Source organism: Schistocerca gregaria, chromosome 5, assembly GCF_023897955.1.
Source record: "Schistocerca gregaria isolate iqSchGreg1 chromosome 5, iqSchGreg1.2, whole genome shotgun sequence".
Taxonomy (NCBI): domain Eukaryota; kingdom Metazoa; phylum Arthropoda; class Insecta; order Orthoptera; family Acrididae; genus Schistocerca; species Schistocerca gregaria.
Genome location: NC_064924.1, coordinates 487076213 through 487095839, shown reverse-complemented (window position 1 = coordinate 487095839; position 19627 = coordinate 487076213). Strand labels below are relative to the sequence as shown.

General features: G+C 38.1%; 1 protein-coding gene across 7 annotated transcripts in view; it reads right to left on the bottom strand.

The window, feature by feature from the left end:
* Positions 1–18344, bottom strand: part of LOC126272628 (nucleolar protein 8) — a 79858-nt gene extending 61514 nt beyond the window's left edge. For 2 of the 7 annotated variants that reach the window (XM_049975595.1, XM_049975590.1), the window contains exons 1-2: positions 17828–18146; positions 12195–12214 (exon numbers count right to left, since the gene is read on the bottom strand). The gene's annotated coding sequence lies outside the window, so the exon portion shown is untranslated. Of the gene's footprint in view, positions 1–8583; positions 8796–12194; positions 12215–17801 lie in introns of all 7 variants that reach the window. The other 5 variants (XM_049975594.1, XM_049975589.1, XM_049975591.1 and 2 more) reach the window with 5 other exon arrangements.
* Between the last annotated feature and the right edge of the window lie 1283 nt (positions 18345–19627).

The following is a 19627-nucleotide window of genomic DNA, read 5'->3' as shown; positions in this document are numbered from 1 at the left end:
AATGGGAGCACTGTAAAAGACCATTATTGTGTAGCAGATATTTTTACTGATTACTTTTTAGAAATAGGTGAGAGAATTGGTTCAAACAGTTGAAAAGGTAAACTGATACAGTACAGTGAAGAAGCAATACAGAGGACATTTAGAGGGAAAAAATTACTCTCCCGTTTCCATTAGAAATAAAGTAGCTCATCATGACTCTAAAAAGTGAAAGTTGATATGGAATGGTGGGATGGATACTATCTCCAGCTAAAATGTTGTAGTCCTATAATATGTATTGTTCTTCGTCACTTATGTAATGCACGAATCATTAATTCAAGGTGTTTTTCCAGACAGATTAAAATATGTCACCGTCATGCTCCTCTTTTTTAAAAAAGCTGACTCCACAGATGTTAATAAATACCACCCAATGTCACTCATCATATCATCTACTAAGATTTTTGAGAAGCTAATATAATGTACATGAGCACCATATAACCATTTGGTTAGAGAAATTAAATATAAAAGATTACACTCAAGCATCTTACTCATGTAGAACTAACACAGGAAAAGGAAGATTTGTTACTTACATTGAGGCAGAACACAAATTCAAAAACATTTTGTAGTGATTAGCACAAAGGAGTGTGTGCTTGTGAATTAATACTGAAAAATAGTTAACTTTTAATTGTAGTAACTGTATGTAGACCCTCAATGGAAAATTTTGAACTGTCTATTACTAACATAGACTCCCTACTATTCTATCTATCAGACAGCAGCAAGCTGTTAACAGTTTGTGGTCATTTGAGTGTACATTTTCTATAGGATTCTTATAGGAAAAATGATCAGGAAACCTTATTTGGATCCAACAATTTGATATAAGTAATTACACGCCCAACAAAGGTGGATAAACACAGTAGGAGCCTAATTGATAACTGATCAATTAACTGATTGATAAACCTCAATACAAGAAAATTACTATATACCTACCAAAAAAATGCTCTCTCTGATCACAATATACAGTTAGTTAGGATAAATGAGATAGTACCATACATTACAGACACTCCCCAGTGGAAAAAAGATTTAAAATAATTCGATTCCAGGACAACATTTTTAAGAATAGTTTACAACAGATCAACTTGGATGAAACTTCTAACGAATCAAATGGTGACAAAATTTAATCTATTTCACGATAATTTCATATCATTACTTCAAAGTAGCTTTCCACATAAGCTAATGAAAGACATTAGACAGATACTTAAAAAAAAACATGGATCAGTATAGGAAATAAAATATCTTTTGAAATGAAAAGGCAATTGTATTTGTTGGCAAGAACAAGTCAAGATCCTGCAGTACTTCCACAATACATGAACTGCTCAAAATTATTAAGAAAAGTTATTTAAAAAAGGAACATCCACATTACGTCAGAAATAAATAATTCTGACAACAGACTTAACACTACATGGAATGTAGTAAAATGAGAGATAGAAAAGGATAACATCACTATTAATTTAAATGGAATGCCTATAAATGATCAGTAACAGGTAGCAGATATGTTTAATAACCACTTCTTAAACATAGAAGAAACTTCCTTCTGAAATTAAGAAAATTACATATTTGCTCAAAAATAAAAACTAATCTGTATTCAATGTGAATTCCAACAGAGTACTATACAATAAGCACTGTCGTTTCTGAAATATGTAATGCATCACTAAGGGCGGGTGATAAGAGAGAAGTCGATAATTAACAACCCATTTCTCTATTGACATTAGCCAAAGGTTTTGAGAAGGTCATATATTCCAGAATAGATCCCACCTAAGAACAGTAGTATCCTCAGTAAATCGCAGTTTGGCTCAACTGAGCTTGTCATTTACACATTCGCTCATCAAATTTTACAAGAACTAAATAGCAAAATAGCACCAGTTGATACTTCCTGTGGCCTACCTAAAGTGTCTGAATGTGTGGAGTACAATATTCTCCTGGATAAACTGAGGTATATGGAACTGATGGTATAGGAAACAAGCAGATCATGTAATATCTAACTACAAAAATATAGAAAGTTAGACTTAATAATTCAAGCAATGTAAGAAAGGGACATCATTCTGACTGGAAATAAAGCATAAGGCTCAATCTTAGGTTCCCTATTGTATCTCAATGTAAACACCTTCTGCCTAATGTGCAACAAGCAGAATTAGTTCTCTTTAAAGATGGCACCAGAATTTTAATCAATCCAAACATACAAACAGCAGCAGAACAAATGGTAAGAAATGTTTTTTGTGAATGGTCTCAATCTCAATTTTAAAAAGACACAACATTTTCAGTTCTGTACATCTAGAGGTACTAAAATAATGACAGATATAACACATGCTGAGGAAATAGCAACTAGGGTGGAAACATCAAAAATTTTAGGTGTCCACACCAATAAGAATTTAAACTGGACACAGCGTATTTTGGTACTCCCAAAACTTATTTCAGACACATCTCAACTGCAAACCCCGGAGAGAAACAAATCAGTAAATTGACCCATTTTACATATTTTCATTCAAAAATGTCACACGGAATAATGTTCTGGGAAACTCAACTTTAAGGAAGTAAGTGCTCATTGTTCAAAAACGTGCTGTAATAATAATATGTGGTTTTCATCTATGATCCCTTTGTAGAAATCTGTTTAAGGAGTTAGGTACTCTGACTACTGATTCACAGTATATTTTTTCCCCTGTGAACGATCCAACAAGTTCAAAAGGAAGAAAGATGCACATAATTACAAAACCAGAAGAAAAAAAATTATATTCATTACTTTACATTATCTTTAGAGAGGAGGGGAAAAAAAGGTGTACAATGCTGGCACCAAAATTTCTGATCAATTACTCACTGATATAAAATGTCTGGCAGACAGCAAAGTTACATTGGAAAATAAGCTTCCATTTCATACAAGAATTTATAATTCTGCAGTGATTAAAAGCTACAACGTGGAACCAGAGGAGACACAGAATGGTAAGGACAGGATACTGAAATTGTGGGGAATTTCAAATACCAACACATTGAGATAATGGTGACCGAGGGTGGTGGCAGAAATCAGCAAAAGGATATAACAGTGCAATGCATTTTACCAGTGTATGAGGGACGGAGTCTGGGGAAGAAAGATACCAATGAAGTTAAGGAAGCGATGTTCAAGACATATTTTACTTTACAGTCCAGTTGACCTATGCAGTGGAGACATGGACAACAGTGAGAAAAAAGAAGAGTACAATCCAACCCCAAGAAACGAAACTCTTAAGAAATATGTTAGAAAAAACAAAGATAGGGACAGTCATAAACGAAAATTTAGGAGCAAAACTGCAGTAGAATAGCTGAATAAGAGAACTGAGAAAAACAGGTTAAATAGTTTGTACTTGTAAAGATAATGTAAGATGGAAAATATAAAAATGAATTATGGAAGCCAAGTTCGAGGACATGAGGGAGATCCGGAGCAAGCTGTTCTGCTTCAATAAAGACCAGTTTATGGTGATGGAATTTGCACTAGAACAAAAACAGTCTTAAAAGAAAAATGGTGGAAAAACATGGGACAATGGAGATGGATCTTAAATGTTTCAACCCAGCCTGATGCTGGATGAAGAGGAAACAAAGACAACAATGAGTACATAAAAAAACTATTTGCAGATGATCAGGATGTAGCTACACTTTCATAGGAATGTGTAATATGAATGTAAAATGACTTGTTCCACATCATTATGATTAATGATACAAATGATCCATGGAATATGAAACTAACTCAAGGGATGTCATCTACATATGTAGTAATGAGACATTTACCCAATTACTCTTTGAATTTCAAAAGGGACACTCTACTGAGACAGCTATTTACGCATTTACTGAGTGTATAACAAAAGCTTTGAATGATCAAATATTACCATTTGGGATCGTCTGTGACTTACTGAAGGCATTTGACTCTGCCAATCACAACACACTACAAGAGAAGTTATGTTTTTATGGAATACATAGTCCAGCAAATGCCTGGTTTATTTCTTATTGAACAAACAGAATGTGGAAAGTTATCTTAGGCTGTTAAAGTCATCTGCTGCAGGATAAATTACAATGGGAGTCCCACAAGGTTTGATACTTGACCCACTACCATTCATGGTGGTCAACTGAAGTTTGCAGTACCACTCCAACCACTTTTAGTGACATCATCATGGTGCAACATATTTGAAACGGTTGCATCTGCAGAAAGCATGTTAAGAGTATGTGATGATGCTCTCTTGTGTGGGATGTTTATGTTTCTAAATTGTTTGTGTATGATGTTAATGATACACAGGACTGCTTTAGTTCTGTTGTTAAAAATAATATTACAAGTGTTTGTGGCAAGTCATTTTGATGTTTGCAGTTATGGGAATAGATTCATTTCATGATCTAGAATTATTAGTGTGGTGAGGCATTTATGTCTGGAGATTTAAATCTATGTTTTGTTAGTTATGATTAGGAAAGTGAAGTTCACAGGTAATTTGCTGTACGCCCGAGGGTCATGACTTGTTGACAGCAATTAAATTCTTTCACGTTTTGGGGACCCTACCAGGGGACGCAGTCTTATCATAGGCACCTTCAGTGGTGGGCAGGAGTGTTTGCATGCTCTGATTAAGCCGAGAGCTGAGCCGACAGTAGCATAGCTACTGGCAGGGTCACCCAAGCGCTGGATTGGTCTTGACAGAGAAGACAGGCGAAGTGTGACCCACAACATAGACATAGAGTGGGGGGGGAAGGGGACCCCCCCCCCCCTATAGGTGTAGGGAAGCCAACCCTCCTAGAGGAGTGAACCCTAAAAAAAATCCAGGTCCTCCAAGATGGGTGCTGCACATGAGGCTAACAACCTCAACCCGGAAAAAAACTTATTATGGAACCAAAGGACGAAGAAAGACGGGTGGATGTAACAGGTAAATGGCCTTGGCAATGGAAACAGCACACGAATTGGTATTTAGCGACCTGGAATGTGAGAATACTGAACAAGCCTGGAGGACTACAAAATCTGAAAAAGGTAATGAAGGAATACAATGTGAATAGTAACATCTGGGATACACACTGTTTTACAGCTGCGGAATCAAAGGTGGCACAAGTTTTCTGGCTGATAATTCTCAAAAGGCTGCCACAATGAACTTTAAGCCTGTTATCAAAAGAATCTGCGTATTACAAATGAAAGCCCGTTTCTTCAATATGTACATATACACCAACAGAAGATGCAGAGTCGGTGGAAAAAGATGTATTCTATGAGCAACTGGAGCAGGAAATAGCAAGGCTGGCAAAACATGATGTTAATGTGGCACTTCACAATGCTCAAGTACGAAAAGAAATCGCATACAGAAAAATGGCTGGTAAGGAGAGTCTACGTGAAGTCTCTAATGATAACGGTATCAAACTAATTGATTTTGCCATGAACAATAACATGATTATTAAAAGCACATGAATGCAAAGGGAGGATATAAGGGAAGTTACATGGAGCTCCCCAGATGGGATCACAGAAAATTAGATTGATCACATACTCATAGAGAGACAACTTGCTTCAGATATATTAGAGGTGGATAGCTGTCGTGGTGCAGATGGGGATAGAGACCATTATTTGGTTAGAATCAAATACAGACAGAGGATAGCCAATTACAGACTGATCAAGAAAGCTATCACACTAAGGTTTGATGATATCAAGTTAAAAAATGATAAAAATACAGTACAACAGTATAAAACTATCTTGACAAATAGACTTAATGAAGCTGAAGACCGGGCAGGAGAGGATATTGAAGAAAGATGGGAAACAGTTAAAGGAATAATGCATGAGACAGCTAGAACTGTAATGGGGAGGAAGAAGTAATCGAGAACCCATAGCTGGTTTGATGAAGACTATAGGAGGAAGATAGAAGAAAGAAACGAGGTAACAAAAAGAATGCTGCAGAGGAAAACTATAGGTACTGTAGAAAAGTACCGGGAGAAGAGAAGGTAAGCAGATAAGGAATGTAAGAGGAAAAGAAGAGACTCTCAAAAACAGTGGAGTGATGAGTTAGAAGAGAGAAGTACTGCTCAAGAAACAAGGAAATTCTATATTAAAGATATAAGGAAAGGATTCCAACCCAGAGCAGTCTTCTGTAAAAATAAGGAGGGAAATCTGATTGGAGGAAAAGAGCAGACTTAAGACAGATGGGTAGAGTATTTTAGTGAACTACTGAATACAGAATCGGAAAATGAAGGTGGGGTTGATGCCGGTATAGCAAAAGAGGTAGAGCAGGGAGTACACAGAGATGAAGAGCACCAGGGATCAGTAGCAGAACCTGCACTGGAAGAAGTTAAAGTCAGTATCAAGACTCTTAAAAATAATAAAGCTCCAGGAGAAGACAATATTACAGCAGAGATGATAAAATATGATGGAGAAAAACTAGTAAGAATTTTGCATGAGGTTATAGTGGAAATATGGTTAAAAGAAAATATGCCAAAACAATGAAGTACTGCAATACTCTACCCTCTACATAAGGATCATGACAAAGCTGACTGTGGGAATTGTAGAGGAATTGCACTACTCTGTCTAGTATATAACATATTAGGAAAAATCATGGCTGGGCGGTTAAGAACATATGTAGAAGAGTATCTAGGAGACTACCAGTGTAGTTTCAGAACTAACAGATCCACTACAGACCAGATTTTCACTATTAGACGGATCCTTGAAAAATGTTATGAGTACAACATCAATGTCCACCAGCTGTTCATTGACTTCAAACAAGTTTATGATAGTATCAAAAGGGATCAACTTTTGAAGGCAATGTAAGAGGCAGGAGCCCATAACAAACTGATAAGATTGGTTCAAATGACTTTGAGAAGAACAATATGCAAAGTAAAGATCAAGGGCACTTTATCAAAGGCATTTAAAGTTAACCGAGGACTGCGGTAGGGTGATGTGCTCTCCACTATTCTGTTTAATGTTGCCTTGGAGAGTGTAATGTGAAATACACAAAGCAACAACCCTGGGGGAACACTGTTTAATACAGTGGCTGAGGAACTTGCATATGCAGATGATATTCATTTGTTATCCATGAGGAAACAGGACCTTGAGGGAAAGCTTGAAAAAGTAGAAAGATATGGTGGAAAGATGGGGCTGACCATTAACCAATTAAGGACCTAGTATATGCTAACATCTAGGAAAAGATATAGTAAGGAGAAAAAAAGTACGACTTTGAATGGAAAAGAATATAAACGGTGTAAGAGCTTTAAATATCTTGTGTCACTGGTAACTGAGTATAATAATATGAGAGAAGAAACATATGCAAGAATTGCAGCTGGTAACAGGAGCTACTTTGCACTGGTTAAAGTGTTTAAAGCAAGGAGCCTTAGCAGGGATCAGAAGCTGACAGCGTATCACACAGTAGTTATACCTGTGGTGATGTATGGATGGAGACCTGGACTATGACACGTCTTGCTGAGATGGGAAAGGAAGATACTTCGGAAAATCTATGGGCCAGTGAATGATAGGAATTTTTGGAGAATCAGAAATACTAAGGAGATCAGAGAGTTGCACAACAAACCAGATATCGTGACTGAAATAAAGAGTAATAAGACTGCTTTGGTTGGGACATGTGGAAAGAATGCTGGAGAACAGAACAGTCAAGACAGTTTTCAAAGGAAAACTTGGTTGATGTCGTATAAGGGGCAGACCATGGACCAGATGGCTAGACAAAATGGAAGTGGACTTGAGAAGGATGGGAGTGAGAAGATGGAAGAGCCAAGGCAGCCACCAGAGAAGAGTAGGCGGAGGTTGTCCGGGAGGCCAAGGCCCAACAGGAGCAGTAGTGTCAAGGAGTAGTAATAGTAGTAGTAGTAGTAGTAGTAGTAGTAGTAGTAGTAGTAGTATGTTTGTGGGGAAGGTATGAGATTAACCAAACCTACTGTTGCCCAGTGTGGTAAAGTACGTGGAGAAGGTATTAGACTGGGCAAATCTCCTGCATCTCGGACCATTCTATGTGGAGAGGTTCCCAGTTTGAGAATTCTAGGCTGGCCATTCGAGACAGTATGTTGATGATATATGTATATATGTGTGTGTGTGTGTGTGTGTGTGTGTGTGTGTGTGTGTGTGTGGGAGAGAGAGCACGTGTGTGCACACACAAACAGGTGAATAAGTATATTTTTACGGTTCATTTTAGCTGTAGCATGTAGAGTATGTGAATTTATGTGCATAATGTATGTTCCTTGTATTTCAAAATTGGTGTTAATGCAATTTTTTCCCAAATTTTTGGGTTATGTTATTAGTGGTAGGTAATTATGCTGAATTGTGATTGGTAGGTAACGGAGTGTGTTCCACCGAAATTGCTGGAGTTACATTTTTGTATCAGGTGTATCATAGATTTTGATGTTGTGGTAATGCAAACTTTGGGTCAGCTATATAAATTTGTGGACTTTGTTTGAGTTAAACAGATAAACTGAAATATCTGGTACCAGTTCATGGAGGTGTGTGTGTGTGTGTGTGTGTGTGTGTGTGTGTGCACTATACAAATCACGTGAGGCCAAAGCCCTCAATTCAAGTGTCATTCTGCTAGTTTCACTTTATTTCTGCAATGAAATATTTTGCATATTATTTGTGCCTACCTGCATGTGTAATGTCATATCAGGATTGCCATATTGTATAAGTTGAAACTGGTATGTCTGCCATCGATGATGTCCTAAGTCAAAGTCAATGTATGGTACTACAATCTTCAGTATCCTGTTCTTGGTTTATGTTAATGATCCACCATTTCATTTGTATTAAATCCATAATTAGTCCCATTCGCAAATGGCACAACCATTCTTGTGAAGCCAAGCTAAAAAACATCAACATAGAAAATAATAAACAATATGTTTGTGAAAATCACTGTTTGATTTTGTACAAGGGGTTTAATTTTAAACTTTGGAAAAAACATAGCCTAGCCATCTCACCGCCTATTTACATAGTGTGCCAACAAAAAATAATAAACAGGGTACAATATTCTAAATTCTTAGGTATGCATACTGATAAAAACTTGAAAGCAGAAAAAGAGTTTAGGTTCAGTTGCTTTTGTCATAAGAATAATTGCCAACTTTGTTGGTAGTCAACAGAAGTCTGTACGGCAACATATTTTCATTCACTGATGTCTTATGGAATAATGTTTAGGGGTAACTTCTCACTTTAGAGTTATGAGCAGGTTTCACTCATATACATTTCGCAGGCCTGTCTCTAAGCAGCTTGGAATATTAGCCACATTCTCATACTACATGTATTCAGTTATGAAATCTGCTTTCAAAAATCCATCTGAGTTAAAAATAAAACAACAGAAATATTCACATGTACACCACTAGAAGGGAAAATGTCCTGCATTACCCTATGGTGAATCTATCTTTGGCAAGGAAAAGGTGATATATGCAATAGTAAAACTGGTTGACAATTTACCTAAAATAAAATGGTTCACAGATAGCAGAGGTGTTTTGAAATGTAGATCTAAGATGTTTCTCCTTAACTACTCTCTCTATACTTTAAAAGTAATCTTGAATGCAAACAGTATTTTCTACAGAAAAAAATCTTGTATCTAGCCAGCATGTTGTCATACGAATACCACATTTTTTTATTCACTGGAAAAAATAATCACAGAATGGCAAAAATACATCACATGTATCCAAATTACATAAAGGAAAAAAAGCCACTGTGTAACGTTTGGCCTTTGTAGATGACATGGTTACATTAACAAACAAAAATGATAAAGCAAACTACCAGTCTCCAAATTTCCAATTAAAAAAAAATCTCAGGATACATACACCAAATCAACAGAAAAACCATCACTGGAAGCACAGGATGGAAAAACCTACAGGTCTCTCACCTCATGTACTTAGGAGAGGTCATCCAGCCCACAGGACTGAACATGGTCTTCATCAATCTGACAAGGAATCACTACCACAAAAGAATGGTACCTCATAATGCAAAACTATGACACTATACCATGATTATTTTAGAAGGAGGAGGAGTTTAGTGTTTCATGTCCCGTTGACAATGAGGTCATTAAAGACAAAGCACGAGCTCGGATTAGAGGATGGGGAAGGAAATCGGCCATACCCTTTCAAAGGAACCAGACCAGCATTTGCCTGAAGTGATCTAGGGACATCACGGGAAACCTAAATCAGGATGGCCAGATGCGGGTTTGAACCACTGTCCTCCTGAATGCGAGTCCATTGTGCTAACCACTGAGCCAGTTCACTCAATGATTATTTCAGAAGAAGCCTTGTATGCAGCAGAATCCACAGTAATTAGAAGGTTGACAAAAAGTCTTGAAATTTAGAAACAAGAATAAAAAGTTCTTAGAAAAACCTATAGTACTGTTCTCTAAGCTGGAACTTGGGTTTGTCAACCTACAGAGGAACCCTATGAAAACAGTTTAATTTAGGAAAAGATGTCATGTGTTTGGATGGGTGAAAACAGACTCACTAAAACATTTTTTAACGTCATTAATGCAGCAAATTAAAGGCCAGTTGGATGGAAAAAAAGAACACATGAAAACCTGGAATGATTGAAAATTTCAGAAGTAATTACGAACAAAAAAACAATTAAAAAAATAAAATTAGATACTGGTAAATTGAACAAATCTCAAGAAAAGAAACAGGGAAAAAATTGACAGACCAAAGGAAGCAAAAACACAGGGAATTAATAAGGAGGTTTTGGGAAGGAAAAAAAGAAAACAAGTGAAGCTGCCAATTTCACATCCTCTCCTACAAGGGAATAATTGGAAAATACTGACATTAATGGAATGTAGTAAAATTCATTGACAAATTATTTAGTAAAAAAATGGTTACACGTACATCATTTCCATGTGTTTTAATTTTTTTAAATGCATACATATGTGAGTTAGTCATTCCTACCCACACCTTTTACACATTACAATAATGCAATTCATACTACAGAACAGGAGTTGTCAACAGGAAACTTTATCAGCCTGTTTTCAAATTTTACTTTTCTTTCTGTCAGAAATTATACATCATTGGGTACATGATCAAAAATTTTGGTGGCATAAAAGACTCAATAATACTTTTTTGGACATTATTTAGCCTGCTATTTCATCTGTTTCCGTATTAATGTTTGGACTGATTGCAACAAATGGCTCTGAGCACTATGGGACTTAATTTCTGAGGTCATCAGTCCCCTAGAACTTAGAACTACTTAAACCTAACTAACCTAAGGGCATCACATACATCCATGCCTGAGGCAGGATTCGAATCTGCGACCGTAGTGGCCACGCAGTTCCAGACTGTAGCGGCTACAACTGCTCAGCCACCCCAGCCGGCGATTGCAACACTATTCTCAACCAGTAAGAGGGAAAGATATGACAAACCACTGTGTCACTATACCATCAAGCCCACACAATCTTGGTATATCTAGGAAAATATTGTACATAAAATAGAAAAAAACTTCCACATGGGAAAAATATATTAAAAACAAAGATTCCAAGACTTACCAAGCGGGAAAGCGCCGGTAGACAGGCATAATAAAATAACACACAAACACACACACAAAATTTCTAGCTTTCGCAACCAACGGTTGCTTCTTCAGGAAAGAAGGAAGGAGACGGAAACACAAAAGGATGTGGGTTTTAAGGGAGAGGGTAAGGAGTCATTCCAATCCCGGGAGCGGAAAGACTTACCGTAGGGGGGAAAAAGGACAGGTGTACACTCGCACACACACACACACACACACATATCCATCCGCACATACACAGAGACAAGCAGACATGCAGCTAGTGGCATACTCCAGTTACATGTGTGAACTCCCAGTTTTTAGTGGCGCAACTTAAGAGACGCATCTTTCGTCACGTCACAGAAAGTTCAGCTTGATTGTAATTTGTTGAGCCACTTTCCTACCACCATTGCTCCCTAGTAACAGTATTTCGAAACACAACCATTCTGTCACAGATATCGTGCAATAATTGCTGCTGTATCCTGCTCCATTCGATTTCAGTGTGTTTTTATTTTATTTTCGAAAAAAATGAAAACAGTGGTCGGCATATACACTTTCGCAGCTTCGAGAACCACAAGAACAGCAACTTATGTTTGATTTTCTGCATCAGTGTGTGTGTGTGTGTGTGTGTGTGTGTGTGTGTGTGTGTGTGAGCTCAAACCCATGGCACATCCCACAAATGAAAAAATAAATGAACTTAATAAATATAAAAAGAACAAAAAAACAAAGCGTAAATGCACCATACCTCTGTACACAAGTTGACACCTACACAATAACAAATACTGAGCCTGTTACTGTATAACATTAATAACAAGTGCTCCTCGCCTATACACAAACAACACGTTCCCACTGCCGCTAATACGCAGTGTACACATCTCAGAGATCACACTAATCGGGGTGTGCTTGTACCACAACAACCAGTGTCGCCAGATCCAAAAAAATAAAATCGAAGGTTTTATAAAGCCGGGTTCACACCTGCAACGAAAGTGTCGCCACAGCTAGTGGCATACTCCAGTTACATGTGTAAACTCCCAGTTTTTAGTGGCGGAACTTAAGAGACGCATCTTTCGTCACGTCACAGAAAGTCTGCTTGTGTCTGTGTATGTGTGGATGGATATGTGTGTGTGCGCGCGCGAGTGTACACCTGTCCTTTTGTTCCCCGTACGGTAAGTCTTTCCACTCCCGGGATTGGAATGACTCCTTACCCGCTCCCTTAAAACCCACATCCTTTCGTCTTTCCCTCTCCTTCCCTGTTTCCTGAAGAAGCAACCGTTGGTTGCGAAAGCTAGAAATTTTGTGTGTATGTTTGTGTGTTATTTTATTGTGCCTGTCTACCGGCGCTTTCCCGCTTGGTAAGTCTTGGAATCTTTGTTTTTAATATAGGAAAATATTGTGATTGACACTGTCAAATGCCTTACATACGTCACATAAAATGCCTAGTAGCGCAATTTTGTTATTTAATGCTTTTAATATCTGGTGAGTGGACATTAGAGAAATAACTTGAGTGTGGTTCACAGAACCCTCTGCCAGGCACTTAATTTTGAATTGCAGAGTAATCATGTTGGTTATATGAATAGAGGATATCATTACTGCTCAGTTTGGATACTATTCTAGAATATATCTTCTGAAAAATTTATTAACTGGGCAGCAAAACAACTTACAACTGCCAAAATAGGGAGGATACAAAATGTAGGCTGATAACAGGGGGGAAAAGCATTTCTGAAAATGAGAATTTTCTTAAGACTGAATATATTTTTGACACGGATAATTATCTTCTTAGGGTTTACGACTGGGATGCAGCCTCAAGGGGGAACCAAAACACATTCAAAAATATGTTACGTGCTTCTTATCGGCCAGTAATTTGCATTGGCTGAATAGGTTACAGAACTCATACCTACGATGGTCCCAAACAAAAAAGTAATTGTGCAAATGCATACACCACTAAAACACCACAAAATCATAGGTTTACATCCATGAGATCTGAGACTGGAATGTGTATTTGGACAGAAAATGGTATTAGTACACCCAAACTGTAACAAAAAGTGAAAACCATATTACTGGGTATTTGCAGAATCATCATCATTGGTTACATTTACACGACTGCACTCTACTGATCATAAAATGGTAATGAACCCTAACTCAACGAGTAGCGAATAAGGACTATGCATCAAAACATGAACTGATTACATATGGCACAAAATATACACTACATACATTCAGTTGTGAAAGTTAAGTATAGCTGTTTGTTTATTTTGTAATCACAGGTTCAACTAACTACAATACCAGCAAAAAAATCAAACAGGCTAAGTCATCGGCAGTACAGGACACATTTAATTATAATATATTCCTGAAAGTAAGTATGGGGGTGATCTGCAATAACTGATGAAAACTTCACAAGCCAACATCGCTAAAATAAGTATTCTTATTGTTTGATGGGTTTCAACAGTAATGTTGTCATTATCGGATCATATGCTTTAAAAAATTACAACATATTGTCTAAAGTTCTAGGATTGGTGCCAAGTGATGCTCTTAAATGGATTTTCCAGCTCCTCAAAATAAATTTTGACAACTGTTTCCCACCAGTAGTGATAAAGAATCCCTGAGATACACTTCAAAGTAAAATAAAAACAGGTAGAGACAAACCATGGTACACTCCCAAGCTGGAAAACATTAAGTGTATTATTTTGCTGCCATATGACTCAGCTAAAACAGCAACAGCTGCCAGGGCCAAAGATATGTTTCATTCTTATCATCTGAAAGATACAAGAATGTAAAGGAAAAAAGCAGAAGCAGCCATATAATGTTAGGTTCCTTTCTGATGCCCACAACACATGCAAAGTTGGCATCAGTTCATGAACACAGGAAAAGCCCTGTTTCCCCATTAAATGCTTGCAGCCCTGATGATTTTAGAAAACATTTTATTGATGTTGTTGGGAATAATGTGGCTGGAGTAATAAATTTTAGAAATTGATATTACAAGCAATATAAGCATTAGCAACAGTTACGCCTTGACCAGGTGGAAGATCCCAGAGGACAAAGTAAAAATTGTGAAAGATTTTAAATGCTTCATTTGCAAAGATGTAAAGGCCAGAGAAAAATTGTGCCACAAAATTTTAACCCCAGATAACTGATGCCAGTAGGAACCAAAATTACTAATGTTGTGTAGGTCAACAACGTACAATTTTTAAACTACGGAAACTTGGTGCCACATACTTGGATTGGCCGTGGGATTGCCCTTTTGCCCTTCGTCGGTTGACGGACAGGGCTATGGTTGTCTGAGTTCACACAGGCAAACATCCCTTCCCCCCGTCACTGCCCCAATGTGATACACACACCTGTCAAATAGGTCTTGCTCTTTGTCTCCGCCTCATGCCAGAGGCATTCACATGTAAGCTTCACTTCGGAGCGCACATGTCACCTGCGATTTACTCATACAGTAAGCATGGCAGCACAGTATTAGTCTGAAGAACAATGAGATATGGTTTTTATTTATGGACTAGCACGGTAATGTGCATGAAGCTCGACAGTTGTATGAGGAACATTACCCAGAAAGACACCACCCACACCCGCAACCATTTACAGCAATTCACCGGCTACTTGGCGAAAAAGGCTCGCTTGCAGGATATCATGGTGATGCCGGAAGACCTCGAACACAATGGGATATTGCATTTCGAGAGACTGTTTTGAGCAATGACGGGACAGTATCCATTTAGTTTCCACCCTGTCCAAGGCCAAAATCATGTGGTGGACAATGAACACATGCTAGGGTTTTGCCGTTGGTTTCTGCAACATGTTGCACGAGATCCCAACTTCCCCGCCATTGTGTTGTTTACCGACAATTGCACCTTTACAACACTAAAAAGTCCATTATTAGGCAAGGGGAAATCCTCATGTCACATAAGTCCACAGACACCAGGAACGATTTTTGCTCAACAGTTTGGCAGGCACTGTGGGTGACCATTTGATTGGGTCTGTCCGTCTACTTTTTCGACTTGCCAGGGCAAATTACCATCACTCCTTGCAAGACACTCTACCCGGCCTACTGGAAGATGTTCCCCCGGACATAGGGCTATGCATTCGGTTGCAGCACGATGGGGCGCCCGCACATGCTGTGCATGGATATTTAAACGATATCTTTGACGGCCTGGTAATTGGCAGAGGTGCTCAAGGACACGGCCCCCAACAATCACCAGCCCTTTTACTGTAGGGATTCTTCAAAGTTCCAGTTCAACCACCCGGACACGACCCACCTAGAAATGAAGAGGAATTAATGGATCGCATTCAACATGCCACCAATCACATCAGAGCTATGCCAGGAATCTTTGAAAGTGTTTGGCGAAACACTGTTCGACATTACCAAGCTTGTGTTGCATCCGAGGATTGCCAGCTCGAGCACCTGCTTTAAATAAACAAGATCCTAGCTACAAAAAAAGGTCCTTCTCAGAACCGACATAATTTGTAAAAGACTTTCTGTATGCGAACTGACAGCTGTTGACGGGTTTGTTCTCGGTACGTCTTATCATGACACTAAGATGGATATGTCGGGATCCCAGCAGATTTGCCTCAAGAGTGGAAGGCTGGTGCACTACCACAGAGCATGGGGGCCACCTCAGATACATCACGATCTCTGGCAGGCAAAGCATTCACAGTCGTGTGTTGTCCGGAGCATCTGGTAACATGGCAATCCCACAGCCAATTGGAATGCATGGCATCAAGTTTGCGTGGTTTAAAAATTGTGTGTTGTCAGCCAACACAATAAAAGTAATTTTGGTTCCTACTGGCATCAGCTATTCAGGGTTGAAATTTCATGACACAATTTTTCTCCACCCTATATATGGCATGATGTGTGCTGAATTGAAGAAAACAGTATTTGACATCGCTGAAACCTTGGTTGCTGCCATTAACCAGTGGATTGGGGTTGGAATTTTTGCAAACTTCTTAAACCAGCAAAGACAGTACTAGTGTATAAACAAAGTGATCGTAACAGTCCAGCCAGGTATAGACCAATTTCCATAATACCTATACTAGCGAATGTATTGAAACTATAACGACGAATTGTTGTGTTATTTCAAAGACAACAGCCTGTTCCTGGACAACCAACAAGGATTTTGAAGAGGGAAATGTAGATTTACTACAATGCTTGGTGTAAAAACAAAAATAGTGGATGCATTTGAAGAAAAGAACTGCAGGGCTTCAGTTCTTTGTGATCTAAGCAAGGCATTTGATTGCACTTTTTGTAAGATACTATTAGAAAAATTAACTCTTACAGTATAAAGGGTGTCACTTTTGAGACTGTCATCTTACCTAAGAGACTGGTGGCAAAGTGTCTGGATCCAAATTGGTTGGTTTAAAGAGGGGGGAGGAAGGGGCCAAATTGCATGGTGATCGGTCCCTGTATCCAGGGAGCAATGTTTTGTGAAAAGGCACTTGAACACTGTGAATCACACAGCTCCATACTTGCCCATATGCTATTTTTAATATTTGTCAATGACTTAAGATGTGACAGCCATGCTCTGCTCTTTGTAGATGATACAACATTAATGACTAAGCGTAGAAATTCAGCTGAGGCACTAAAGGATGGCAATATTCTTTTTGAAATAGACTAATGAGTGTACTCAATCAACAGCCACTCTGTAAATCAATTTTTCTCTACAAGTAGAATTCTGAAATGATACCATCACATGTGAAGCCGCAAACTGGAATCATTTAAGAGTTGCACAGTATTGTTTACGACCATTATTTATAAGATCAGTGTTGTGTAATACTTCTTGTCCGTTATCTTAGTTTTAGTAGTAGTTCCAAAATATAAATGCTAAGATGTGATGTAATCTATTCGGCCATGGAGGGTAAACGATGCTCACTTAGTAATAGTAATATTTTAAAGCATAAGATCCGATGATGACAGCATGCGTCTCTCGAATCTTGAACTATGAAGTTTTCTGCTGTTCGCAGTTCATTGGTAATCGTCTCACAGTTCCTTTGTAAAATGATGTTTACTACGTCAACGGCTACGTAACGCTAACCGTCTTGGTAATAACCAGCGGCCGAGAACAACCACAAACTGTTGGACTGAACACCAAGTTCTGTAAGCTAGCAATTATTTCTATGCACATAAATTACTTTAATTCTAACACTTTCAAATGTGGCGCCAACCAAAACATCAAAAATTTGTGCCTTAAGTGATGAAAAAGGCGTTCAACAAGTGCAAATTTTAACTTATTCATCTAGTACAGAAAATGGATCACGGTTTAAGCTTATATTGAATATTGAGAGATCTATCATGTCAACATAAGTTAGCACGTGCTACTGCCAACCAAAAGAACAAAAAAAACAAAGCGTAAATGCACCATACCTCTGTACACAAGTTGACACCTACACAGTAACAAATACTGAGCCTGTTACTGTATAACATTAATAACAAGTGCTCCTCGCCTATACACAAACAACACGTTCCCACTGCCGCTAACACGCAGTGTACACATCTCAGAGATCACACTTATCGGAGTGTGCTTGTACCACAACAACCAGTGTCGCCAGATCCAAAAAAATAAAATCGAAGGTTTTATAAGGCCGGGTTCACTCCTGCAACGAAAGTGTCACCACAGCTAGTGGCATACTCCAGTTACATGTGTAAACTCCCAGTTTTTGGTGGCGCAACTTAAGAGACGCATCTTTCGTCACGTCACAGAAAGTTCAGCTTGATTGTATTTTGTTGAGCCACACATTGCTCCCTAGTGACAGAATTTCGAAACACAAACATTCTGTCGCAGATATCGTGCAATAATTGCTGCTGTAGCCTACTCCATTCGATTTCAGTGTGTTTTTATTTTATTTTCGAAACAAATGAAAACAGTGGTCGGCATATACACTTTCGCAGCTTCTAGAACCACAAGAACAGCAACTTATGTTTGATTTTCTGCACCAGTGTATGTGTGAGAGAGAGAGAGAGAGAGAGAGAGCTCAAACCCATGGCACATCCCACAAATGAAAAAATAAATGAACTTAATAAATATAACCAAAAAAGCGAGTCGTATAAACTTCGTAACTTGTGAGACAAAAAACATTGTATAACTTCTATATTATGTGCGAAAATAGCCCTGGAGTGTGATGTGGCAGCTGTTAAATTAAAAATTAGTTATTCGAAATACCTATAACGACGAATAGGTTCTAAAATGCGGAAATAGCTCCGGAGTGTAATGTGGCAGCTGTTGAACTACAAATTATTTATTCGAAATATCTGTGCCAACAAACAGGTTATAAAATCTTGGAAGAGTGGCGTGTCTGGTTATGATATTTACATGCCAACTGTTGGTTAGTTTGCGTTGCAGAGAGTATTTTCGTCTCGGAGACTTATTTCTTTCATAAATGCTTTTGTTTCTCCTGATTTTTCCCTATTCCAAATATATTTTCGTGTCCAACACTAAGGTTTCCTCTTCCTCGTGTATTACTTTTCTCGCAGCTCTAAGGCCATACCCGCCAATATGATTTCAATTGACGCCATACTGCAAGCTGTGTAACAACATAGAATTTGTGGCGTCCTGTGTGTACAGTAGCCACAAGCTGTGGCGGCACATCAGATGTGCATGTCATTCCAGATAAAGAAAAATATGGAAGATCGTGGAGAAAAGATAGTATTTTATAACTGTGCTATAAAAATGCTCCAATGACTATATAAAATATGTTAAGAGGAGGGAAATATAATCCGTTAAATTACTGTAATGAACTTATACAATATTTCTGAAACACTCGTTCATCAGCAGCCAGTAGGTAACGATTATTAAACATCATTTTGTTTACGAGGGTTTGACACTATTACACAACTCTTATATCTATATTTCATAATTTAAACGCTTTGAAAATATAAGCTTGTCCCAGTTTGATCTTCCTGCTTAATATTGAGGTTATTCATCTATCTCCTCTTGTACAGTTTTCTACATGTCACTATTCATTAGTTTAATAAATTCAGATCTTACACTGAAGCCTTAATGGACATAGGTTTTTCTTGGCCACATGGAATGCAGAAGTCCTAAAACTGTTTCACTTGTCAATCGATTTCTTGTCTTTCAACACTAACCGATGAATGAGTATACAAAAATGAGAACATTAAGTTAGATGATTTTGAAAACATTGACTCTCTGTCCCCCTTCTTTGCACCTCGAGCCACAATCCAGTACACTG